Source organism: Poecilia formosa, unplaced genomic scaffold, assembly GCF_000485575.1.
Source record: "Poecilia formosa unplaced genomic scaffold, Poecilia_formosa-5.1.2 Scaffold517, whole genome shotgun sequence".
Classification (NCBI taxonomy): Eukaryota; Metazoa; Chordata; class Actinopteri; order Cyprinodontiformes; family Poeciliidae; genus Poecilia; species Poecilia formosa.
The window spans coordinates 83,637-83,848 of NW_006800456.1; positions in this window are offsets into that span (position 1 = coordinate 83,637).

Genomic DNA, 212 nt, shown 5'->3' on the forward strand with positions numbered 1-212 from the left:
GTTAGACAGAGAGCTGGTCAGTAGTCAGTCGGTGGTGAGATTAAGGCGTGGCTGGCTATTGCAGAATAACGAACAGCATGCAGCATTTGTGCTTTGCAGTCCTGATCAGAATGGATATATTCCTTCCAGGGATCTTCTGCTTATGTTCATAGACAGATGATTATGCTTGGAAATGAAGATAATACATAGATGGTCCTTATTCTCTTCCACCA